General features: G+C 37.1%; 1 protein-coding gene and 1 long non-coding RNA gene across 2 annotated transcripts in view; one reads left to right on the top strand and one right to left on the bottom strand.

Moving 5' to 3' along the window:
• Nucleotides 1-27,445, top strand: part of mtnr1aa (melatonin receptor 1A a) — a 54,464-nt gene that overhangs the window by 3,338 nt on the left and 23,681 nt on the right. The window lies entirely within an intron of this gene.
• LOC106944112 (uncharacterized) lies at nucleotides 1,662-18,930 on the bottom strand. Its single transcript, XR_001424118.1, has 3 exons — nucleotides 18,827-18,930; nucleotides 6,518-6,520; nucleotides 1,662-1,673 (listed from the first exon to the last, which is right to left on the bottom strand). It is a non-coding gene; the product is annotated as an uncharacterized LOC106944112 (long non-coding RNA).

Raw genomic sequence — 27,445 nt, 5'->3', positions numbered from 1 at the left:
ATGTGGATTGGCAGACGTATCGATTGACATAAACTCATCACCGCTTGCAGGAATCTGATGCTTGTTTGACCAAATGTTTGACTCCACTGCAAAAAAAAAAAAAAATCTCTGGACTGTATTTTAGCCATTTCATTTTACAGCCAAGAGAAATTTAATTTCCCTTTGGCGAGTCTCTGTTATGGCTAAACAAGTAGGCATATATTTTCTTGGCATGTGCTAAATGTTTTTAGAAACTGCAGGGCAGTCTGAGTAGAGGGGGATAAATTAAACAGCAAGTAATGAAACGTTCTTGGTAGAAAAACCTGGCAGGCATCATAAGACGCATGCAGCAGCAGCAGCGCTGCTGCCTATGCATGGCCAAATCCTCTGTCGGCGCATGAAACGGTCCATGATAGAGTGAGCAGGGAGCCAACAACACATGGTGATTACTCTCAGCTGCACGAGTTAGCATGATCATCATTGTGGCCTCAACTCACTGCCAATAAATAATCTTAAATGTACCGTTTCTGCTTGTGACGTGGGAGGTTTGTTTTTGTGCTGGAGCTGACGTGAATCAGGCCAACACAGCCTCGTCTTTGCTGATATCGGAGCAGCAGAGTTTGGATGATCTGAGAAAACCAAATCTGACAGCTGGGTGTGAGTGCTGACATGCCACCTTGCTGGGCTTTTTCCTTCCATCCCACAAGACTCAATGCTTTTTGAATGATAGGTGTCATCATCTGGTATTTCAGTGGACAGTGAAACAGAGCAGACTTTTTTTTTTAGCATAGTGCAAGCTGCCTCTCTGAGCTTGGCTGTCAGTCATTTCTTTATAATGGAATCGTATTTTTTTTAAAACACATTTGCTCGCATTTGCTTAAGGAATGAAACAGGAGTTAGTGACAGCTGTGAAGTCAAGTGTCTAGCCAAGGTACCAAGAGATTCAGAACATCAGAAGCAATGCTGGCTACCTGAATGTCAGAATTTGCATGGCACAAAAAGTAAATATTACTGCATGGTAGAGGAGTTGGTAGCATTGTCGCCTTACAGCTAGAAAGCCCTGGGTTAAAGTTCCAGTCTGGAGTTTGGATATTCTCTTTGTGACTGCATGGGTTCTTCCCGGGTACTCCAGCTTCCTCCCACAGTTCAAAAACATGACCTTTAAGTTAACAAGTCTGTCTAGATTGTCCTTACTATGTGTGATTGTTTTCTCCCCAGTAGAAAAATACACAATGGAGGATGTCAATAAGAGACACCAGTGGTTAAGTTATATCTCCACTCTTAAAGCTCCTCCATGTAACTTTTATAAAAAAATAAAATAAATGAATGTTTTACATGTTTATTAAAATAGCCACCATGTTGTAACAGTATGTTATGTGACAGACACTCTGTAAAAACAATAAAGTTCCTCCATCTCCTTTGAGTGCTACGATAGCTGAATGAAGAAATGCAACGCTCTGATCAGAGAAATCCAATCAGAGACAGGAGGTGGATCTTAGTGCTGTCAATCATCATCAGATATGAGCATCTCTGCCATTTGCTAACGGTGAAGTATAGTAGTGCGGCAGAGAAAAGGGAAGGACATGACTGGTGCATGCACAAGAATGACTGACAGCGGTAAGACCCTCTGTCTGGATATGATTGTTTCTGACTGAGTGCTATATTTCTGGTATTAACTGGGATAAGGCAGAGGACTTTGATTTTTTTCACAGATGATCTGTCTCACAACATGTTGACAGTTTTAACAAATCTAAAAAACATATTTTTTTTTAAATGAAAGTTACATATTGAATCTTTAACTGTTGAACATCTTTAAATAGCTTGGTTTTCTTTCAGAAGAATGATTATTCATGAGGCTTCTTGAGAAGGATGCCAGGTCTGTGAATAGGCAGAAATCTCTCTGCCTATTTGGTTTCTTAGCCTCTGAAATGATAGAGAACAATGAAGGTTTTTTTTTTCTAAAAATTTAAAGTAATCACCTCCAGCAATCAGCTTACCAAGTATTCTACGTATGCTCTCTTATCACTGTTCTCTCCAACACCTTAAACCAGTCTAGCCAGTCTTCTGCGCCAACACAGAAGCTGTTTCACCTGGACGTCAATCACCATTCTCTAGGTGTCTCTTTCTTCATTGTTTATGAGCATTTTTTAAAATATTCCAGTGGCTCAAATGCTTTTGAGGTAGCCAAACTGAGCAGTCACATTCTTCTCTTTTATTCTCCCTTCTGATGTTTGGTTCAGATTTGATTGGATCAACTTGACCGGTTCTTTATGCCTGGATATGTGCTTCATAAGGCAGCATAACTGCTACGGTTGATAAAAAATGTTTCTTGATTGTAACGCTGTTACTCAAATGGAGCAGGACGGGACAGTTCAAACAGTGACTCATCTAATGTAGCATCTACAATCCGTAGTGACAGGTGGAGAAAAGCCTCACAGACCTGATACCTCTGTGCCAAAAGCTCTGCCTGCGCAAAAATAAACCAGAAGTCCCATACTGCACTCTGTTTTGAAATAAGATGCAGTGTTTATTTTGCTTTGGTGCTGCGTGATTTGGCTATGCGCCACTACAATAATACTTCACCTTTTAGTCTCGGTTTTGTAATTGTTGGCAATTAATATTTTGCGGCGTTACTGTAGCATTAGGATGTATCTGCGTATGTCACTAATTAAAATGAATGTTTTAGCTTTGTGAATGCGCTTCAGCTGTGTTGTGAGCAGAAATCGGCTCAGCATCATGGAGCTTAATAAAGAGAAAAGAAAACAAATCCACATATGTTATAGAGCAGATGTTGATTTCACAGCTTCCTGTTTAATTTAGGATCCTTATGCTGTGAGAAAGTGTGAGCCTTTGGTCTGAGCCTCGCCAGGGTTGGAATCGTCTCTCACTGTAAGACATGAAACGGATCTCGAATTTTATTCATCCTTTCAAACTTGTTTACTTATACTTTTTCATATTTGTCCCCGTTATAGCCACAAATGTTTGCACATTTAATTAGGATTTTATGTGAGAGAACAGAGACGTGCACAATTGTGACTTGGAAGGAAAATGATACATGATTTGTAGACACGGTTTTACAAAGACAGATTGAAAAAGTGAAGTGAGGACTTGTAATCAGCCATCTGTACTCTGATACCCCTCAATAAAATCCAGGACAACCAATTTTCTTCAGTTGCCACCTAGTTAAAATACATTGTAGAACAACCATGTGCTTAAATGTGCAGAAAAAAAAAAAGATACTGTAGAGAATCCCCTTTCCTTGTCCTGGGAATTCTGAATTTATCCAGAATGCTCAAAAATTGATGATAAAAAATGTTCAAGTACATCTTTCCTGCTCCTGTCTGCAAGTATACTGTACATCGCATTATGTGTCCACTCGGCCACCATAGAAGGCCCTCCAACTCACCATATGTATTTTGAATAATTCTTTGATATTATTTTATTTAAAGGGGCAGCATTATGTGTTTTCCAGGCATGTTCTGCCATTTTATAGCACAACCCATTAACTTACTTCAGTTATAAAAATGTCATGATCCTGGGTTGTTTTGAGTTTTCTTTTTTGTAATTTGATTACTTAGCCATCTTGTTTCATCCTTTCCCTGTTATTGGTTCCAGATGTTTGTGTCATTTCCTTGTTTGCCACTGTGTGTATACACTCCTACCTGTGCCACTGTTTCCCTGCTGGATCCTTGCGTCGTCTCCTTTGTCATCACCTGTCCTGTCCTGTCCTGTTTCTAGACCTCCTGTTTGGACTTATATTAAATCATTATGTGACTTCCATACTCCTGTCTGTGATTTGATCCAACGCTCACGTCACAAAACATGACAAAAATGAAAAATGGTTTACCTCACTTTGAAATTGGGCTTCTGTCTCTTTAAAAACTGGTGCTCTTTCTGAAACTCTGCCTTCAGGAAGTCATCATAATATAGCTCCTCTGTTAACCCTTTTTCAACAATTTTACCAGCGTTAGACAGAGAAGTAGCTCATATAATGAGTCAGTAGATGCACAGTTTCATCCGTTGGTTGCTAATTGTTGCTCGCAGTTTATCTTCACGGCAAACACCTTAAGCTTCACAAAAGTGGGGGATTTTCTTTACCTCTACTGTTTTTAAGCTTTCATATTCCGTCATCATATTGTTACTGAGGCTATAGCTTCAGCACTTCCTGTTTGAATGGCGATCTGTTGTTCATTGTAAACCAAAACATTCTTTTTTCCCCCCGCATAAACAAAAAGTACAAAACCTGGAAGGTCAAAGTGCTATTTTAAAGTTCTAAAAAGGTGACAGCTTGGGAAAGCTGGACTGCATGATGTGTTCTCTGCTAGCCGTATCGGTTGTCAGGTGGCTGGATAATGTGCTGCTGCTTTTGATGACAGCGACGGCTCTTTGCAAGCCCTGCAGAACAGCCCAAAGCTTCAGTTTCACTAAAACTGAGGGACAGTCCCTATGAGTGCCCAATGCTGGCCTAGAACCAGAGACCTTTGTATGATGTAACAAATAAAAAAGGTATTTTTTTTCCCCTACATCAACCAGAATACCTGCATAGTACATTTTTTTTGCAAACTGAAACTTCAAGAAGACAAAACAAAAACATACGTTCAATTAACCAATTTCCTCACCTTTGCTTCCATAGAACGTTTGTGATTATTAGCATTTTCATGGATGTCTGATATGCAGGAATTCAGTTGTGAAAGATTTCAAATATTGATTTTGTGCCTGCTTTGTGCTTGACAGTTGATGTGATGTTTGCATTGGCAGTATGATAGCACGATTAACAGTATAATACTGTTAATCATGTTAGTCATGTTAGTCAACATTGATTCTTATCGATGACTTTTAAGATGTTGGCTAAGCAATGCCCAGGATGTGTGCACTTCTGTTAGTTTGTTGTTTTAACATCGATATCTAGACAATCGTGACTATTTTGGTGGTTATGCATAGAGCATGTGCAGGATATAAATTTTATTTTATTTTATTGAAACATGAAAATATGTTGAAAATCATACTTCTTCCAGTTTAAATATATATGCATGGAGGAGATCTGCAAAGTTTCTGCATTATACATGAAGCACTTTCAGCATAGGCAGAGTTCAAGTGGTCTGTGGAAAAGGACCTGGAAGAGTGAAACAGAGAATGTCTGTACATTATCTAATGTATTTTCTTGACATTTTTTGTGACAGAGAAACCCTACGTAGTACATTGTGAAGTAAAAGAAGCATGATGCTTGTTTTTAATATTATTTTAATATTATTTTTTCAGGACTCAATTCAGGTGACTGTTTGCTGTGTTCATCCAGTAGGAGTGTTTGCTGCAAGGCAATGATTTGATGCAATTTGTTGGGTTTCCTTAGATAGAAACTTTTTAAACCAATTTGAAAAATGACCTGAACTTGACTTCGTTGTTTGTTAACGCAGATCAGTTGTGATGAATGCATGATTGGACTGAAATGGTAAATGGTCTGATATGATATGTTGTGAATTACTGCTACGTAAATGAACTGAAATTTGACATTGATTTTGGGAGTAAATTCTCAAAACCTTTCTAACCTTTACCGTTATTTATTTTCAAGGATGGAGGGCTTTTTTAATACTAATGATAAAAACCTAAATAGATGCTAAAACTGTGTGACTGAAAAAACTCACAGCAACATTAATTTTTTGTCAAGATAAGTTCAAGATAAGGTTCCTAGTTAAAGCAGAAATTCCTCATCGCTCTACATGCAGCAGCTGATGAAGAGCCTAACTTCATCAAGACAAGAACATAAATTCAGTCAGAGAAAATATTTTCATTTGGTTCCTGTAATCTGTTCTCAATGCTTCATCCCTGTTGGCTAGCTGATTTTTCTAAATCCCACCTATTCTGTTTGCTCTGGTGGTTTTAGGCATTGCCTCTGAGGCATGTACTAATAATAATATTAAAATGCCTGATAATTTACTAATACGTATGTCTAGGATATGTATTTTTTAGGAGAAGCAAGTTTTATCTAATACTCTGATAAATAGTTTTTATTCAGATGATTGTATAAAGTTTTTTTTATTTGAATGATCTCTCAGTTTTTTAAACTTACAATACAACTATTGTGCAATGTAAGCTTAGAGAATGTGTATCAATATTTGGATGCATTTACTAACTTAAACATTAGCTTATTATTATCAATGTAATACCAGGAAGTAGTTTTGGTTGAGTAACGTTTTTACTGACAGAACAGTAAAAACTGTTCTTCCAGTAACTTTTCATTTTGTGGTACAAAAAATAATGTCCTACAATATTTGTCGAATTTCTAAATATTCAGCCTTGGCCTCGACCTTGGTCTTGGTCTCGACTCCATCTCTATTTATAATTCCATGATTGCCTTGGATTTATGTGCTTCCATGTTCTTTAACTCTTTCTCACCTAAGTTTAAAATGTCCAATTGGATATTTTTGCTTATTTTCATTGTACGCAGTTTTTTAAATGTTCTGTGAGTAAATATATTTTCCCATTTATCCATAACAACTGGAACTTTCAATGTCCAGAGTGCCCCTCAGATTAATTTCACTCCCTACTACAGCAGATGTGAAATTATCTTAATAACCAGATATCGACTGGAAAGTGCAACGTCTCCTTTTTCAGAAACTGTTGGAATTTTTCAGACAGCGCTAAGTGTGGCGGAATTACAGTACTGCAAATTTGGCTGTGTCATCAGCGCTACGTTCGTACATGGAAGGGTTAAAGCTGATGCTGTATGATGCTGTTAGTTCACTGATGTCACTCCCAACCCTCTGATGCTTTTAAAGGTGGACATATACTATCATTAAATTAAGTGGTCCATATTTTTAACAAGGCGACATTTGAAGGCAATTGCTTGTATAAAATTTTACTAAGGGCATCCATTTTCTTCTTCTCTATTACACCCCGTTGTGTCGGCCTTTCAGATAAAATTGCAATAAACACATTGAAATTTGTAGTTGTGAAGTTTAAAAAAGATGGAAAAGTTCAAGAGGAATGATTAATATTGGAAGCATATAGATAAACGGACATTAAGTGTTTTCTCTTTTGCCAATATATTATGATTATATATGAAATATATTGCTGGGGCAGTCTCATATTTAATGCAGCTGATGGGGAAATTTTGATTCTGATAACTCAGGAAGCCTGTATAAAGGTTATGCAAACCTTATTCTTGGTGCATATTTGTCTCAGTGTCCTGTGTTTACAGTTCTGTATGAGAGATATGTGAAAGTGCAGGAGTCGTAGCTCCTCAGCGGGTCACAGCCGTGATGACCATGATAAACATCATATCGGCACATTGTGGACGAGCAGCTTAATGCTACGTGAAAAGCAATGAAAAGATTCATTGGGTGAAAAACAGTCAGTAATTAGGGAACCATAGTGGCTGGGGGTCATGACTTTGGATTTAATTAATAGCTTGTCCGAGCTGAATAACAGGACAATGAGTGTTACACGATAAGGATCTCTTTTCTTTTCTCAGGGCACTTAACTCCTCAGCTAACGTCTGGGCTGCAACCTGGACGTGGTAAAAGAGAGCGCTAGTGGCCTACCCAAAGGCTCCTCCTCAACTGGTAATTTATGGACAACATAAGCGCTTTCTCACTGTGCCCTAAAACATGTCTTAGCCTTTATACATTTTCGATAATCACACCATGTAGATCAGGGGTCACCAACTCCAGTTCTCGAGGGCTACCATCCTGTAACTTTTAGATGCGTCTCTGCTCAAACACACCTGGATCAAATAAACTGCTCGTTTCCAGCCTATTGCAGAGAGGAATGAATGCTGGTGAGGGAATTCAGACATTTTGGAGGAGAGGTGAGTCTAAAAGTTGCAGGATGGAAGCCCTTGAGGACTGGAGTTGGTGACCCCTGATGTAGATCTTCTTGTTTTGCTGTTAGGAGCCTTTCTCGCTCTTACAAAGGATTAACTCTTAAACATCTGACCACATCAACTTAAGCTATGATTACCTTGTGCATATTTTATTTGGCACTGGGATCAGATTTATATTGCTCTGCTTGTTGTTGGTGTACTCAGACACAGCATATGAGGTGAAGGCAGGTGGTTGTGTTTCTGATCTAAAAGATAAACATACAGGAGAAGTAACTGACGTGTGTGGGTGCGCGCGCGCGAGTGTGTGTGTGTGTGTGTGTGTGTGTGTGTGTGTGTGTGTGTGTGTGCTTGTGTGTGACAAGTCTAGTACTCTTGAAGCAAATATCGTGGGATACCATGGTTCATGTTTTAGGATTCTTGATATCAGGACAAGCAATATGCTAGTCCTGGTTCACTATGATTAGTGAACCAACAATCAGTAATTATATATCACCTACTGTAAGTTTTCCTTTTTGTTGGAGCCAGTCGGAGTCCAGATTTGGCTATGAATAATTGCTTTGGGCAATTACTGATAAAACTAGTAGTTTAGATCAACATTACCAAGTCGGGGCACCGCCCGATTATCAGGAAAATAATAACCAAATAGATCTGTCTCCTATATTGTCTAAATATTTGTCTTATAAGGCGTAGGTTTTCAAATAATAGATAAAGGCATAAGTTCCACACTGGTGCTCTTTGAACAGCAACATATTATACATAAAATAATTACACAGAAGTACTCTCACTCACACGTGATTTTATTAACAAAGTAATTCAACATTATAATTAAACACTCTAATCATCAAACTTGTTATGCTGGTAAGAAAAAGATAAGTTTGATTAAACTAAGACAACTAATGGCTAAACTTAAAAGTAGAAATAGAGCCAATAAAAATGATGTAATGAAATCAGTCCAGTATGGATTATGAATATTGAGAAGCCAGATTTATTTAAAGACCAATGACTGTATTGAAGAGTTTCAGTTGGAGTAATTGCCAAACTTGGTATGTATTCCAAATACCATTTCACAATGCAAAAGACAGAACTTTATTTTGAGAAATGTATGTATTAATAATTTTTGAGTGGATTAGAAATCAATAATCTCATTAAGAGTCCATTTCCGCAAATATTTATAGAGAATATAATTGTTTGCTGTTTAAATAATCTTTTTTTCAGTTCAAAGCACCAAAAATGACAAGATTAATTGTTGACGAGCGTCAGCAGTTCACCTACAGTTGATGGCACGAACACGAAGAAGCTACTGCTATCTCTAAGAAAACAGGATATTTAAAATGATTTTAGGGCTCTGTTTATCTACTTTGCGGCAAAAAATGGGAAGGAAATTACCCATAAAAGAGACAAGCTCAACTTGCTGTTCTGTCAGTGATTAAAGCACTCATTGGGATACAGTTTGAACAGCTTGAATATTTGGTGGCTTTAGCAGCTTCACTCTTCTGTTTGGAACAGGCTCTAAGTGTCAAGTAATGCAATAAAAATACAAATATATAATCCTCAGCTGTTATTTCTGTCCAGAACACAACCTGTTGTGAACAAAGTTCCAATGGGTGAGCTGAGTTTAGGCATTCAGGTAGCTCTGTGTCACTCTGCAACCAGGAGACAATTAGCTGTCCAGTCAATGACTTGCAGTATTGTCAGTTAGCACACATTAGCTTAAAACATGGTTGTGTTAGCTCTGGCCAGACGCCATCAGAGCTTGGTCAAGTCAAGTTTATCTGTATAGCGCATTGCAGCAACAAAACAGTTCAATGCTTTTCAGCATAAAATCATCACACATACATACATTATGAAACGAGCAAGCTTAAAATTTAGTCAAATTCCATCATCAAAATCTTCAAGCAAATACACATATATAGATCGTTGATCAATGTTGCCCTTACTACTAATCAAAGACAATTTCAAATAGGTGTGTTTTGAGCCTTAATGTAAAGGAACTCGCCAGTCAGTGTTATGTTGTGGGCAGCAATCTTGGGGAACATGTAATTCCAAGGTTCCTTCTGCAGGATTCTGAATAAAACCAGGATCAAGGTCTATTCCTTCAGCTGTGAACCATAGGTAGCTACTGGATTCGCAAAACAGTAACTAATTTATCCTTTTGGATTCAAGCTCGTGGACATGACAACAAATGTCTTCTCTCTGCCAGTAGGAGAAAGTGGAAGGTTGTACGTTTTGTCCTTGCAAGAAGAGAAGTTTATTGCCGTGTTTTATGCAGACATGCGCTCAAACAGCAATGTTGATATTTCTCTTCAGCTAGCCCGCTTCCTCTGTTTGGATTTTGTCTTTGCAGGAGACATGGATACTTTTGTGGAATGTTTAGCTGACATAGTGAGGAATTATGTCAATTTGTACAGTTCTTCACTAAATAGCTACACTAATACTATAAAATGGCTAAATCCTCCTGCTTGAAAATTGTAGCATCATTTTCCACTAATGAACTTTAGTCCAGGATTAAACTCAGGGGTCCTGAGTTTCTTTCGTGAAACTTGTCATCTTGAACCAGAGTGGGTTAAAAAAGTGCATTGTTGAATCAAATAGTTCTTCCAGATTTAAACGAGCTAGTCAATTCATCATGGCTTGAGCCACACAGCACTTTCAACAGTCGTACGTTATATAAATATATAAGTATAAAATATAAATATATTTGGAAATGTGTGTGCCTTCTAATTTAATTTCTTTTAATGGTGTTACATATTGTTATCCAGTTTTGATTTTATTAAAAGTATAAGATTTGTTCATTGGTTTGTCATCACTATTTTTAATATAACACCAGTATTTGTGCCATCTGTGTGTAAGCGGATTCACATTTTTCCACTAATGAGCAGCTATATAGACCCCTTTCCGAAGAGTTAATATTTGTCATCACACATAATCTAGAAAATCCGTTTTTCAATTTACCCCTGAGTTACAGAAAAGCTGATAGGCACGTCGATTACTGGCAGATTTTTCATACTCTGTACTGGAAGTTTGATTGATGTACTTCTGAAAAGTTTTTTTTTTCTTTTTCATGATATGCCTATGTCATTCACTCACTAGAAAGTATCATTGCCTTTCTTCATAATAGTATAATGTGCTGTATTACATTACATCACAGAGTTGGGATGGAATCAAAGCATTAATATTTATGTTTTTATTTTGCTAAATTAAAACAAATGAAACCAATCCTTGCCTCTTATTTACTGGATTGTTAGTGGTGTATCAATACGAACCATACTGGCTATTGGTAGAAAATTTAGGGGCACAATATTGGTCCGTCTGGCCAATACTGAGCGACTATGACAGCTACATGTAATATCCCGAGGAATCACGCAGAGTAAAATAATTGTGATTGTGTTTGCTCAGATTGTTATAAGACTCTTACAAAACAACAAAGAATGACCCCAATAAGCCCTTTTCATGTTTTACAGCTCCTAATCTCTGTTGTGTCATCCTTTTCATTGCTGGTCTTCTTTGCACATGATGGTAGGTTACGTGATCATTATAAAACAACAGATATAACCAACGCTTGTATCGGGTCAAGGTGGAAGCTTGTGTCTAAGTCAGCCAGTTTCTTTAGTTTTTCCACTTGCCATGCCTGAAGGTTCTTTGAAAAATTGCTCCTCTAATCAAAGGGTCTATCCATGTGATTTGAGTATAGAAGAAGTTATTAAAAAAATTATGGATATTGTTTAATGTCAATTACAATTACTCTAGTTTTCTGATTTTTTTTCCTCATTACGGTGATCTTATCTGTGTTTTCTGCATTTTTTATGTTCAATAAATTAGGATTTACATGCTGATGAGTCTCGTTTTGGAAGGTTCTATTCAAAAGAACCTTTTGAACAGAACCTTTAAGCAAATATTAAACATATTTTTTCAGTATGCCCACATTTCCGTTTTTTTATTGGTCTGGCGCAATATTGTAAGTCTAAAGGCCATGTTTTCATTAACTGTAAATGGAAAATCATAATAAATTGAAATCAAGGCTTTCAAACTTCTGTGGAATTAATTCATTAGTGATAAAGTTTCTGAAATAAATGGACTTTTCACTAATATTCTAGTTTATTAGAATATTAGTGAATTTTTTGTTTTGGTCTTTCCAGCAGGAGTGGTCACTTAGGGCACTGAAAGTCCATTCCAAATTCAAAATTTGTAAGTTGACACATAATATCTGACTACCATTCAAATGGGAATGACAAAAGAACATGGCATTCATGCATGTTGACCTCCCTAAGCCCGGGAATGGCTTCAAAGAAGTAGTTGCTTACCTTAAATTGCTAATAATTACAGTCAGAGCAATATTTAAAGTGTTTAAATCATCAGGGATCAATAATATGCCTGGCTGCACAATACCACTTTATTGTTTTTAATTACTATTCCGATAAAATTGAGAGGCAAAATAAATCCTCCATAGTCTCCACTGAGTCTGGGTCACCAAGTCTCCATAGCAACCATTTATTTTAAGGCAAACTGCACACACAGATGTATATTTTCCGTTCAACAACTGCTCTATTACAGTAACAATGCAGCAGGATCTTAAAGAAAAGTTGCGTCTAAAAATACATTTTATACAAACAAAATCTCAATTCCAAAAGATGTCAGTACCTGATTAGACCTTTAAATGTTGATTTCAAAAGATCAACATTTCTCCCTACTTCCCCTGAGAAGTTTAGACTTTCAGCTTGTCATTTTCTGGATTATGTCAACGTTGCCTATCGTTTTCATTGGGTATTTTTTTTTATTGTGTTAATTAAAAAACGCAATGTCAAACACATTTTTTTTACACATATACAGTATTAATCAAGTCTTTCTTATTAGTTCCCCACCACTTCCTCCCAAGCTTTACCCATCCTGGTACAATCAATGCTTGATGTTTTTTTTTTCTTTTCTCACTTAAATCTGACCTTCCAGGCTTCATATTCCACGACACCCTGTCTGTTTGTATCACTTTGATTCAACACCCCCACTGTTCTCTGAGGATTTTAGGTTGTCAGGCTACATACCTGTGGAGGAATTCTGCCAATAGCGTTTTGCATCAAGCAAGTCAGGCAAGAAGACGTTTTTTGCAACAAACCCTGTGGATTCCAGATTAAAGAATGGCCTGGTGGGCAGAGAGAATCAAGGTTCTTTATTAGTGTGAAACAGTGACCCCCACTTGATGTGGTCAAATCTAACAAGAGCAGGTGTTTAGCATTGTGGAGACCCCCTGTTTCTCGTTTCACATGCTCACAGATCAAAGAGTGATTTGTCTTGAGGGCAGAATAAAAAAAAAAAAAAAAAAGAGTGTTAGTGCTACAGGTGCATTTCAATAAATGTATTGTTTTGATTAATTTTTGTCAATGTATTTCTGAAAGACAATTAAAATAATGAAACTCATCTTACAGGGCTTCATTTCAAATAGTTAATTTCAATGTTTATTACAATCTGCTAGATTTCCTCAGACAGAAACTTTTCACACTACTATGAATAATTGGTTGTCCGTAATGCACTCTTTGATAACTAGAATCAGTTGGAATGTATGGAATTGAATTGAAATTATTTTTTTGTAAAGCGCCTAGAGACAACAGTCGTAGTGCGTTGGCCCAAAGAAATAAACTGAATTGAATTGAACTGAATTATGGCCTACAGTTAATGAAACCCCAAAGTTCAGTCTCTCAAAAAAAAAAAAAAAAAAACACATGAATGTTGTGTTTCTACGATATTCGAGTTAAACCATAATCATGGAGAAGACAGCTAACTTGCCTGTTGATCAACAGGTAATCCACCCACCATAAAGGTTTCTGCTAACTAAGCTGGATGTTTAGAGTGCTGTATCGAACATTTTAATTTTAATGTCCTTAGAAAGGAAAAAGTGTGGTAGAAGAGGGAATAACAGCAACAAATGGGTTAGATTAAAAGCCATTGGATACACACGTTTCCAGAACATGTGTGTATCCACCTGTTGTTCATCCACTCCTGAACCACATTCAGCAGTGTCTTACCTTGGGGAAGCAGAATAAGGAGTTGACTGTTGATCAGATAAAATTCAACAAAATTTAGCATTTGATTTGAACCTCAAGGTCCCAGGGTGGAGATGAACAGAATCCAAGACGTTTCAGGTCCAGTTTAAAGTTTTCACATTTAGTGACGAGTTCATCCGTTCTTTTGCTGACAAGACGGATGCAGATGGTGGTTTTGATTCCCAGCAGGACTTGTCACCTTTTCAGTCTTGCAAAAGTGAAATAATACCTGCTGTAATGTCAATGTAGGTGACTGTCTGACCTAAACCTGACAGAGAAACTCCAGTAATTTATACAAACTGAATTGTACAGTCTAAGTTGATATTCCTATAATTTAAATATGATCTATATTTGTATTCATGTATATATATAATTTGCTCTTATTTAATATTAGGCCTGATACAATAACACATTTTGCTGGACGATAAATTGTGATAGAAGTTATTGTGATACACAATAGTATTGTTGCTTGGAAACCATTTTTCAGGTAACATAATGGTAATGCATAATAAAGCCACTACACTCTCACCAAAGATCAATAAACTTTCATTTCTAACAAGCATTTAACCAGAACTGGAATACATTTTAAATATTCAAAATAAATAAGCAAGACAACAGAAATAGCAAATAAAATTAATTATCAAATCTCTGTAAACAAAATTGTCCTTCAAAAAAGGGTTAGTTGAGACCAAAGCACCAGACAGAAAACTTTTATCATCCAGTTTTTGGTAGAAAGAGAGAAAAGAGAAAAACTATAAATCATGCGAATGATTGAGGAAGTTATTGAGCTTCTTTTCATTTATCACATGATTAGTTGATTTATTGCTTACTGTGACAGGCCTAACAGCAACATGCAATTTCAATATTTGTATTTTTGAATTTGAAATCAAAAGAAAAAAACAGATCTCAACTGCCATGTTTAATAACTGGAATAAATTGGAACATATGTAAATGACTGAATCTATCTGTTCAGATTAAATTGATGTTTGTTTAAACACATGATGTTTTTGTGAAAATACAAAGACATAAACTGAACTGACCTGACACTCAATTTTAATACTATTTATTGAGATGCTCTGTACATGAGATCATGTTGTTTCCATTCGCAATTCAAGTCCCGTCTCAAACAAACTCCATTTGTTACCCGCCCCCTCACGTTTCCCAGTGCTATTTTTAATCATTCATTATATTATTAAGTGAAAACTTCTTTGTGCCTGGAGGAAGCTTGAGATGACGTCCGTGTGGACCATTAGGGCAGTGAGATCAAGTAAAGCCTTTTGCTTATTCAAGGGGAACTGTGCATAACACATACATACTGTAAAGTGCCTGCAGTGCAGTTTTAACCATTTGATTATGACACAGATGCAGGGATTTGGAGGACAGAGATGATGGCAAGTGAAAAGGGAGGAACCCAGTTTTTTGGAGAATGAAAAACTACAAAAAGAAACACGTCCTTCTGCTTCCAAGGTGACCTTGGAGGAAGAGCTTGGTCCACCACTGCTGGTCTACAGTAAAGAGACAAAGGTTGGACTCAGTAGCTTCCAGTTGTGAATGTGTCAGGCCTCATGACTGTTAAAATACAACAGCAATGATGAAATGTAAAAAAAAAAAAAAGAGAGAGAAGAGGAACGGTTAAAAAAAATAGAATCAAATACTTTGTTTAATCTGACAAAATAAACCAAAGCGGGGAATCACTATTTCAGTTTTTGTTTTGTTTTTTGTCATTGATAGGGTTTAAAAAGAAAGTCCAGAGTTGAGTCAGTGGACTGAAAGGCAAACAGCTCAATCAGAAAGCCTCAGCAGTCTGCATGAGGCGGCGCAGTGATTCACTGTAACAGGATGTAATGATGATTATTATGGCAGACACATGAATACCATTTGATGCAGCCTTGTGAACACGGCCTCACACAGCCTTATCAGGCCACTCTCTCTTGGTTCAGCGCTGGAGTTTATCATACTACACTAACTCGCATACACGCACTCCAGATGAGTGCACCATTAAAAAATAACTATTTCACAAAGTGCACAGTAAAGACATGGGGGGAGGGGGAGCCGTACGTTCCAGGGGTTAGACGGGGCCACGCTGTCCGTACAAATTATGGATGAAGTTCATACTAAGGCGCTTCTAAAATTGGAAAGTGGTTTTTAGGTTGGTACTGTTGACTAAATTTGGATCAGAAATGGTACTATTTAAGGAAAGGGTGAGATCTGTCAAGACTCGTTGGAAATGTAAACCTGTTGAAGTATTAAAGGTTTTATTACTTCAACATTTGTGGAAAATGAAAGAACATGGTCTGGGGTTTTATGTTTGGTGAAGAAATTGCCTGGTCTTTATTAAATAACAGACGGTGGGATTAGCTTTATATTTTGTAAATTTGAGTTAAAACTAAAATAATTTTACCACGTGGTAAAGATGAAACCAAAGTACAACAATAAAACTAAGTACACCTCATGATTCAAATGCTTTTGAATTTCCTTTCAGTAGTAATAACTTGAAGTAGATTCTGTATAATTTCATTTGTTTACTCCATTCTGGCTAGATTCAGAACTGCAGAACTGGACAGATCTCCTTTAGGTGTCTTAAGCATTTTAAGCAGACTGCGGACTTTGACTACACCTGTAATTCTCTTCTCTTTCAGCCATTTTGTTGTAGATATGCTGCTTTTGTGATCTTTGATCTGTTGATGACTCTGTTCACAACAAGCTTTGTCTGTTAACCAGACACCTCTGACATTTTACGGGGGAATACGGTGGTCTACAGAAAAGTTATCTGTCCCTGGCAACTGAAATTACCTGAAAAATAACAAATTATGAATAGAGGAAGGCCTTGAAACATCTAAAATAATAATAATAAATATTGTTTTAGCGGATCATTTTCAAGAATATTTTAGCTTTAAATACCAAATTTAAAACTTTACTTAGACTTGAATATACTGGAAGAAAAAAAAATATGTAAAACTCCCATTTCTGTTATTTATTTTTAAATGTAAAAATAAATTTAGCTATGTAAAAATGTACAGCATTTTTAATTGGTTTTAAATCTTCAATGTTTATCAATTCATATATTAAGATTAAAGCAACATATTTCTTTATTTTTATGCATTAAAACCATGTTGTCCACTATGTAGATTATTTCTTCTTCTGAAGGTTGTGTGCGGCTGCAGACTGGACACAACCCTACGGTTTGTTTTTCTGGAGGGCTTTAGGAGAGCAACAGTTTGGGAACAGTTGTGTTTTGACAGTGCAGTTACCGTGGCGAAGGTGTAGGATAATCCCAAAGAGGCGGATTATTTTCCCTTTTTTTCTGTTTCCGTGTGTCTGTCAAGTTTGTGAGGTAATTAGCAGAGTCCACTGCATCTCTCTAATGAGCAAGAGCTCGGCTTCCTCAGCGCAGTATGCATTTTTTTTAATAACCCATTAACATGCTCCCTGTGATTATTATCTGAATGAGTGTGTTTTGTCACACTCTCAGACATAACCACACAGCATTTGGGTTTGCTCCAGCGTTCTTTGGGAGTTGTCCAAAAGCAATAGAGAATTAGGCGGTTCATGTTCCTGTCCATGCTGTTCTGAGCAGCGAGAGCCTCATTTTCTCTAATATTTGCAGGACACATCCACGTGGCATGCAGCATGATGGAGAAATAATGCACCATTTTGTGAGAAATATTACACTGTAGTAACTTATTTTCAGATCTATGTGTGATTAAAAGAGCTGCTGTTCTGACAGTTTTACTTTGGAATAAGTCAGTAAAACCCTAGATGAGATTAGATTTTTGCTTTTCTGTGGTTGTTTTTCAGATTGTTGGACATAGTCAGATTGAGAGAAGGTTCAGCAATCTCACTGAATTATTCTAATGCGGTAGATAAGATCACAATGATTGTTGTAGTTCTTAAAAAGACGACATTTGGCCACTTGTGAAGAGTAACTTGTTGCTCTCCAATATGACCTTGTAGACAGAATCATTATCTCTGGTTGTAGCACTACTGAAGCTAATAGTAGTGTTTTATAATGCTAACGTCATTAAAGGTGTGACTTAAGACTCTCGTTCCGTTTAAAGATGGCCCCGAAATGCCTGGAGTCAGAGAATTATTCAGTTTGACCCTATCAGCTGTTGCATGAGGACCTGTTTAAATCCAACAACACAGAACACACACACACACACACACACACACAAACCCCCCCCACACACACATCCACCCCACTCCCACACACACACAGATTGTGACAAAATGACAGGCTGTTCAAATATTCAGCAGCAGCCACACTACTGCTATATCAGACTTCTTCATCTTCATGTGACTTTCACTACTTTTGGGAAATTTTTCACTGGAGATGCAAAAAAAAAACCCTAAATCCTTGGAATTTCTGGTGGAATGGGTTCTCCAACTCACTCTACTTGAGCTGAATTAATTTAGAAAAGTTTTTGATAATTGTGCTTCTTTCAGTGTTGGAAAGTACTTTGACTCAGTATAGCATGCATCTAAGAACAAATGCTTTTCTTGAGAGTTTTCTTTTCTTTTCTGGAGCCAGTAATTAATCTCATCTGACTCATGATAAAGAGATAATCCTGGTTTTCCTATGAACAGAAGCGCATTCACTTAGCAGAACATTCCAACATGTCTCCATGTAGCATTTTATCTTAAGCTAAGATATAGTCAACTAACTTGGGGCGGTCATTAATGCAATTAATTGCTTTTTTTTTTTTTTACATGCAAAAGTTCCAAGTCGGAATCTTTTGTCTCTGTGTTGCCCCTGCGACAGACTGGTGACCTGTCCAGGGTGACCCCACCTCTCACCTGGAACGTTAGCTGGAGATAGGTACCAACAACCCTTCCGATCCCACTAAGGGACAAGGGTGTATAGAAAATGGATGGATGGATGAAGATAGTTGGTAGTTCTATGTTCCAAATCAGCACTCTACATCCTGACTGGAGCACTGGTGCAGTGGCACTTTGGCTATGCTGCCATTCCTTAGTACAGAGGTAATTGTACTAAATTGTGGGGCGCGCCCCCAAGGGGGGGGGTGCCGTGCCATTACAGGGGGGGGCGCGGGAAGCCGTCTGGATGAAAAAGAAAAAAACATGAACGCTGTATGCGCTGGGTTTTTACCTTAGAATGGTCAACTCTGTTATTCCTCTGTTCCTAAGTTGCTCATCACAACCATGATGTGTCAACTCCATAACTGACAATTTACAAAACTTTGATGAAATTTTGTGAATAAAAGCTTAATTTTGGTATATTGTAAAGATTTCATGGACCTGATGAGCTACAATATGGCCTCCTTCAGAATAACATCATATAAATTGAGGTAGTTTGGGGTTTTTTTCAACTCCGTCAGAGTTTTTGTGACTCTTTCAGTGAAATTGTTGACAAATCTCACTTAAATGTGCAATTAATTCATTTTAATGTATTTTACATAAGTTGCATTAGTTCACATGTATCAAGTATTTTTTTTTACTCACTAGTTTGCCACCACCTTCAGTTCTGTGTCAACTCCATCACTCACTGTCAACTCCATCAGATGGACTTTTTGTTGTTTTTTGTTTTAAATAATATTTTTTTGTTTCTTGAGAAGCATTTGTCTGTAAAAATGAGTAAAAATATCACTAATAGGGTATTTTAAAAAGTTTGGGAACCACTGCCTTAGTACACCAGCTTTTTGCAGGTTTTCATTGAAATTCCTTTCAGTGACACACATTCTATTTTGTTAGACCAACTTCCACCTCAGTCATGGACTCTTCTCCATCTACAAGTTGGTCTTCAACCAAATCAGGAGACAGGAGATGCCACTGCTCCCTTTGCCTCCCCCCATGTCTATCTTTAGAAGTCAGGGGAAGAGGCAGCCGGACAGACTGGACCGGAACAAGGCTGCAGGTCCAGATGGTGTCAGCCAAAGAGTCTGCAACATCTCTTCAACCTTAACCTGACCCAAGAGAAGGTTCTGTTGATGTGGAAGATATCCAGCCTGGTTCTGGTACTAAAGAAACTCACCTTCTGTGAGAAACTCTAGAAGACACAAGTGGAGGCCTCAACAATCATGAGAGGGAGAAGTCTCTGAAGATAACGATGGCCACAAACAGACCGTAATTTATGTCTAACCAGGTGGTCAGCAACACAGGAGCACCACAGGCGTACTCTCACCATTCCTTATCACTCTGTACACTTTAGACTTCTAGCATAAGTCAGACTTCTGTCCTCTACAGAAATACTCAGATTACTCTGCAGAGATGATCAAGAAGAGTTGGTGGACCACTTTGTGGCATGGTGTGGAAACAATCTCATCTTGAACATGAACAAAACAAATGTGATACCACTCATTACTCTCACTTCGCCATTCTTCCATGAACTTGAACAGACAATGCGTACATTTAGCTATTTTGATCATGAAAATGTTTGAATCATGCAGAAAACACAGTTATAGAGCAGTCAATTGAAAAACTCAATTTTCTCCTTGTTAGTACCTATTTCAGTTGTCAAGATGATGGGTGAGGCACTGCTTGACTTGCCTCCCCTGACTGCATGTCACTTGGCAGTGACACTTGACTGTTGTCATTAAGGTCAAATGTTGCTCTCATAGGTACTGTCACTATCACCAAATCAGTCCTGTACAGTTCAAAAGCCGTAGTTTACTCCATCATCCTGGTCTGTCTTTTGTCTGCTGGATGGCTCATTAGCTCTGGACTCCCTAGCTGGTTGCTGATTTTGAAAATAATAGATCAACTATCTCCTCAGTCAGTGAGTGAGGAACAGTTCTATGTTTTAGAAAATTACTGACATTTATATTTAGAGAATAGTGAGAAGGTACAAATGCTTATAATCAACTCCCCTGGACCCTTGATTAGATGAATATCATTTTTGGAACGTAAAAGTTGACTTTGTGACTTTGCTCTGAAAAAGCTTGGCACTGCTGTGTGCCTCTTTGAGAACCTGCTCTGCTCCTCCTTTGTAAAGTAGATCTACAGCGCGGCAGCAGCAGATGGTGTCATTTAACGCTGTACTTGGAAAGAAATAAAGTGCAACTTGGTCAGACAATATGTCATTCATACCTACCAGTCGAACGCGACACTTTTACCTGAATCATCATCATCAGGCGGGTATGTCATGGCTTATGCGTGTATTTCACCAAGTGTGCAACGGCTAGTGTCTAAATCAATTTGAGTGTAAAACTAAGGACATATTTATAAAGTGGGCCAGTTCACCAGTTACTCCCTCCTGTGCAGTTAAGGGTCAAGTGAAGGATTAATGACTAATGAATTAACCTGTGGCCTCGTGCATATATGTGTGTGCTTACAAAATAAGCAACCTGGGACTTTTGACCAGAAGGGAGAAGTCTCTGGAGATAATGATACTGAGTGTCTAAACTGAGTCTTATTAAGGTTGTTTTAGTTACAAGAATTTACTCTGTAAAACTGTTGTGAAAAATGTCAAAATAATCAAAAGCATACAAGGGATCTCCAAGATCAAAGGCCATTCCTTATCCAGGTAATCCAAATTATTGTTGGATTACATGGATATGAAATAATTTAGGAATGTTTTATATAGTAAAAGAGCAGCTGTTTGAATAGTTCATACAACTAAATTGCTTTAAATTTTTAGTTCTATCCCTTTTCCAAGTAGAGGTTCTTCTTTTTGATGAACTGTTGTAAAACAAGTAAAAAAAATGAGTTGATTGAATATATTGGAAGTATTGTGTCACATCCTTCCCACCTGGAAAGATGTAATGTTGTCTGAGTTTTGATGTAGAAATTCAAAGTTTAAGTTAAACTTTCAAGTAAAACTTTTATATATAATGCTTTCTACGATTTTATACTCCTCACAAGAATTATTTCATATTTGAAATATTTTTATTTTACTCTTTTTTTAAACATTTGTAGAACACTTTTAAAAGAATGAAATTACAATTTTACAACATAAATGAAACAATGTAAAGTGTGTGAGTGTGTGGATCCTCCTCACTCACAGTTCAAAATAGATCAAGCTTTGGTTTAGAGCCAATTTTTAAATGTGACGGATGTGTGTCTAACTTCTGGAAAAATACTGAATCTCTTTTATTAATTTATTAGTTTACAAGTATTCTCATAAGTGAAATTTCAGATTTTTGCATGTATGTATGAGTTGAAAAACAGGACAATTAAAAAACTTACTTTATGCACATTCATTGACTTACGTATTTAGATATCTACAAATGCATTTTTAATTGGCAGTAATCTTACCCCATACATAACTCCTTATGTTTCCATAGCAACTAAAACAAACAAGAACCTGACAGGTTGTTTGGCATCATCATGTCAATGAGAACACCTATGTTTTCATTGATGATGTCATAAATGTTCAAATATATTATTATTGTCATTGGAAATATAAGAATTCTCAGTTTGCTTCTCAACTTGGTTGGAGGTAGATCGATTCCAGAGAGACGACTTCAAACTGACTTTACAAACCATTTTAACTGTTCACCAAGTCAAGAGGATTTTTGATATTTGTTGTCACAGTTTTCTTTTGGTTTGTCTTCACACCAGTGGAGCCATGGAGAAAGAAGGAGACGATCGCTGGTTCTGCAAGTCTGATCACGATGAGTTTCATTTTACCTGTACTGTAGTTTGTCTAGTATTGTTTTCTCCATAGAAAACCTTTATTTTTTTGACAATTTGTAACATTTAAAACATTTCTTTTTTTTTCTTTTTCTTGTGGATTGTAGATGCTTGCTGTAATTTCTGACATATATTTGTGATTAGTATACATTTGATTTGTAGCTTTACATGTTAAAATAAGTAAAATAAGTATTATATAAATATATAAACATAATAACAAATAAGTAACAAATTTATAAAACGATAATAAAATATTCTTTCAAAAAGCAAAAAAATGATGTGACGTCCCAACAGAACCTTAAAGCTGTTTGCTGATTCTTCACAGTGACCAAGTAATACATTTCCACCTGTCAGTAAACGTCCTTAAACAGTCTGATAAAAACAGGCACAACCTTTGTTCTCTCTGCTCTGCTCATTATGGTGCTCTTTTTTGTCACTTGAATATTCGGCGTCACTTCTGAATGTGATTTTTATCAATGTGCTCATGCGCTCAGCACATACAAACTGGCTGCCCAATCACCAGCCTGCCAGCTGCACATGGACTGCAGGGGACGCGACACGCCCACGTGGACTGGTGCAGATGATGAAAATTGTGTGACACTGGCCTTGCAGTTGAGCAGACAGATGAACAGGAATCAGCTTTTAAAGCCCCAGCTGTGTCACTGGCATTTGTTTCTTTGTGTCTCTTTATATATCTGACACCTAAAAAAAAAGACAAAAAAAAATCTTATGGTTTTTGATATATTGGGACTTGGACTTTTCCTGAATGATTCCTTTCAGTACTGGAGGAAAAAACAAAAAGAAAATCCTGATCAGGTCATTTCTACTAAATCTTCTATGTTTTAAAAGAATGAGATACTTTTTAGTTTCACTAACCAGCTTTTCTAAAATGAAATGGCCACCCCAGTGTTTAAAATTATGCTTATTATGTGTGTGTGTGTGCATGTGTGTGTGTTTCCTTTCAGAGTTCAAAACTTCACCAGAACTGCAATTATTTAGACGCTGTTCAAAAGAGTTTAATCCTTTAGCCAGTGGAGTCATATATTGAGAAAACAACCACAGTCAAAACAAGAAGAAAGAAACGATGTTGGATTAGTGGGAAACTGACACAAAATAAGGTTTTAAAGAAGGAAACTCAGCCAGTAAATATGAAGTAAAAAAAAATACTGTCCATGTCATAAACTCAGATTATTTGGAAAAAAAAGTGTGATAAGCTTTTATGAAAAGAAATGTCTTCCATATGTTCAAAGTCATCATTCATATAAAGTGCACAAAAAATGCATTAGAGAGGACAGAAATTATGATTTTAGAAAATATTTTTATGCTTTTAAGAGTTTATTATATGATTCTACAGGTCATTTGGGGTCAACTGTACAGTAGAAATAAATACTGCAGAATCTTAATAAACATAAAGTTCAGTAGCTGTTGAAACACCATTCTGACTTCAGTTTCCCACTGGAACAGCAAAAACCTCCAACAACATTCAGATGATTGTTAGGCTAGGACAGTTACATAACTTATTAATTCCCTCAGCAGAAGCCGTTTCCCGTCTTGCTTTCTGCATTTTATCCTCTTCAGCAGCAAGATAACAAAATCTTCCAGGCTTTAATTTTAGATATCAACATTTTTGGAACATGAACCACCTCAGTAAATACTACCGTGTCCAAGTACCACCAAATTGACAGGCAGTTTAACACAAAAGAACTTGGACTAGTTTCACTGTGAGGTTGTTCAAAAAGACGAAAAAGAAAAGAATGAACGACGTTCTCATCTACTGGTGTGGTTATGGTTGTTTGGAGGAGTTGAATTTTTGAAAAAGGAAAAATAGCGTGCTGTCTGTTTTGTGACATCAGATCTTTAAAACCTATAAATGTTAGAAGTATATAAACGATCGGAATCTGCCTGTTCGAAGTGGCTGGATAATTTCAAAGCGCTTTGTGTGTTTGTAGCCCGATCTGTTAAAATAAATAGTGAGTATGTTACACCGACCCAGTACAACATGGTGTTGGAGCAAACAAGTCGATTCATTTGACCTCCCAAAAAGGGGGGGCTGGGGGGAGGGGGCTTACAGGCCTGGTGTTGACCTCTCTACCTGCTCATGTCTGTTTTTCTCCACTTCTCTTGCTCTGCAGTAAAAAAAATTCTCGTTTGATGATTCTGTGTGGCACTACTGCCCCCAATCAGTGTGATGGCATAACTGCGTTCTACAATAACACTGACATTTTACAATAGAGACAGTTTTATCAATACACTAAAAGCACTACACATACACTAAATGACATCTGCAGTATCAGACGGACTAACAAACTACTGGTTCACATAGAAGTGTGTACTGTTTCCTGGATTACAAATTCATTTAACAGGTACTTGTAGACATTATGTGTGATTGCTTATTGGCTGCACTGAAAATCAGAGTAAGCACTTTGGCTTCAAAGATCACCTGTGGAGGGAACATGGGTGTTCTAAAATAAAAGGTTTAATGGTGTTAATTTAATTATATGGAAGGTTCATATAATGATGAAGGTGTAATTGAACTGACTTTTGAGAAAAGCTGTGCAAGTTTTTTTATTTCTACAAACTACTTCCTCATTCTTCATTCAAAACGTTTGTGTATGTTAATATGTGACAGTTTCATCTTAAACTGTAAATTAATGAAATAAACAAATAAAAAAATATGTAAATAAATAAGAATAGTGTAAACAGCCATATTGTTCCCACATTCACATTCTGACAGGTAATAGCGTCGCCACCGGCGCTTGTTCTTTGTTCACCGTTGAACACTGTGCTTCTTTCTAGTTGAAACAACCAATTTGCTCAAATGACTTCTGTTTGTTTGTTAATTAGCTTTGATTTTTATCTTGTAAAGAGTTTATTTGAGAATTTGTGGTAGAGCTCTGGTGCTTTGGGACAACCGTGGAGCTGAGAGCTCGCAACTTCAGAAAGTAGATATTTCCTCTCTAATCTCAATGAATTATGTTATCAGAGCAAAAATACAAGCTGCCAGGACAGGTAGTTCTTCATTATTTATATAAAAAATAACCAAATAAAAATAAAATGATTTACAGATTTCCTAAAACCAGGCCACAAATGTGTCACATGAAATAAGCTGAACCCTGAAGTCATGCTGCAGCCGTATTCAAAGAGTAGAGCAAACTGCATGTACACATTCACGTACACACACCTTGCATCAGCTGTGAAGCATGATAAGCTCAGTTCCTGTGTATGAAGTGCTTTCCACAACCATGGTGGAGAATATTAATAATGAAAAGGGACACCTTCAAATTCAGGCATAAATATTTATACTTTTTACCTATTTACTCTTGCAAACTTGCACACCTTGGCACGGTTTGTTTTGATGTCTGCAGTAAACTGAGGTACATTTCTCAACCAGAGTGCAGGAACCAAAGTGATCATCACAGAGTTAGACCCGTTCCAATTTTCAAGTCTTCCACCACCTTAAATATTTTTGAAATTTTGAAGCTGAGTTCTTAGTTGATAACCTCAGTAACCTTGAAGCGTGTTGAGTGTGCTCATTTCATAATGAGCAGCAGTAACTCCTCATTAAATACGTACTTTCAAGGGACCTAAATGGCATAAATGGGATCAATCCAATCTTCTGACAGGATCAAGCTGCTTTGTAATTGCAAATGGGAATCCAGCCACCACGTAATTGGTTGCTTTTTGTGTGTGTGTGTGTGTGTGTGTGTGTGTGTGTGTGTGTGACTGGGTATTAAATGCCTACAGGAGCCCCTTTGCCAGTGTGAAGTGGGGGTTATATGTTCTTCACTCAGTGGGTTATGTATCATTTTATCATTTGTTCATTTAGTTCATTTGATAAATATTGAAAGTGATTTGATATCAGCCTAAGTGTGAATCGCAGAATGGATAGGGAGCCAACATAAAGCACAAAGGAGGGGAAATGGTTTATTAAAGGTGCTTCAAGATTTGAAAGCAAAGCATAAAAGCTAGCCTGGTGTAAAAGTTTAAACTTGACATGAACAGCAACTGATCGCTTTGTTTCAAATGATTGATTTTGTCCAGTGAGTCGTAGTAAGTGACCCGCCACCATGTGACCACAGAACTTCTACATCTCCTCCCATTCAGTTATGAGCATTTCAATGTTCCACCTCAGGACATTAAGTTGAAGAGTCTCTCATTCACTAGTTCATTTCCAGGTCATCTTAAAGAAAATACATTCCAGCCCACTTAAATAGAATGACAGGCAATCAATTTTAATCGCAGGAAATAAAAGATGCACATCTAACCTAAATTATGACATTGTCTATTTAAGTAGGTAATTTTAGGAACGTTCTCACACAGTAAACGTGTTAAATATAGTCATTTTCTCTTGGGTTAAAGGGTCATTGAAAATCAGCAGCTTCTCCCTGAGACATTTTTTAATTTCTGTGGCCTATTCTTTTACCTAAAATATAATTACTTAACACTTTCAAATGAAAATATACCATTTGAACAATACCTCCGCTCCATTTTAATTGTCCGATGTTATGTCTGTTGTTTTCTCTGGCCACTGTTTTGCATACATGGTTTGTTTTCAGGAGCTGTGAAGTTTGATTATTATGGAGCACTTCTTCCTGCACTCGAGGGCATTGAGTCTAAAGTTGGTGAACCAAAGTCTTTGTATGCTGATATGCATCTTTGACTATTTATAAGCGAGGTTATTTTTCCTACTCGTCACAGTTTTATCATTGTTTTCTTTCGGAAGCAGCCACATTTTGAGCGATCCTGGCAGGAGATGTCATGTCCCATAAGCCCAAATCCTCTGTGAGAACATCAGACTTCAGTCTATCATTTCACTCATAAGAAGGTGTTGTTTTGTTGTTTAAAGCCCGGAGGCTCCATGTCATCGACCTTCTAACTTGCTGGCAAATTTAGCAAAGAATCAAATGTTTTCAGTATTCTTCATGTGACCATCAGCAGACAGAAATGATTTTGTTCTGTTCAGTAGCTCTCTGTATACAGAGTTGCATCTACCTACTCTTGCATAGACGTGACTTATGCT

The sequence above is a fragment of the Poecilia latipinna genome, unplaced genomic scaffold, assembly GCF_001443285.1.
Source record: "Poecilia latipinna isolate Pla-1442-1.1 unplaced genomic scaffold, P_latipinna-1.0 Scaffold101, whole genome shotgun sequence".
Classification (NCBI taxonomy): Eukaryota; Metazoa; Chordata; class Actinopteri; order Cyprinodontiformes; family Poeciliidae; genus Poecilia; species Poecilia latipinna.
Note: the sequence above shows the minus strand (reverse complement) of the source record. Positions and strands in the feature narration are given on the sequence as shown.